Raw genomic sequence first — 219 nt, forward strand, 5'->3', positions numbered from 1 at the left:
TCTCTCCAGGGTCTGGTGCTGTGCCTGGGGCATGCTAGGTCCTGGAAACATTTGTTACTTATTTTTTTTAGAGATAGGGTCTTGCTCTGTCTGTCACCCAGGGTGGAGTGCAGTGGCACAATCGTGGTTCACAGCCTTGATCTCCTGGACTCAAGCAATCCTCCCGCCTCAGCTCCTGAGTAGCTGGGACCACAGGCTACCATACCTGGCTAATTTTTT

The sequence above is a fragment of the Cebus imitator genome, unplaced genomic scaffold (assembly GCF_001604975.1).
Source record: "Cebus imitator isolate Cc_AM_T3 unplaced genomic scaffold, Cebus_imitator-1.0 Scaffold464, whole genome shotgun sequence".
NCBI classification, from domain to species: domain Eukaryota; kingdom Metazoa; phylum Chordata; class Mammalia; order Primates; family Cebidae; genus Cebus; species Cebus imitator.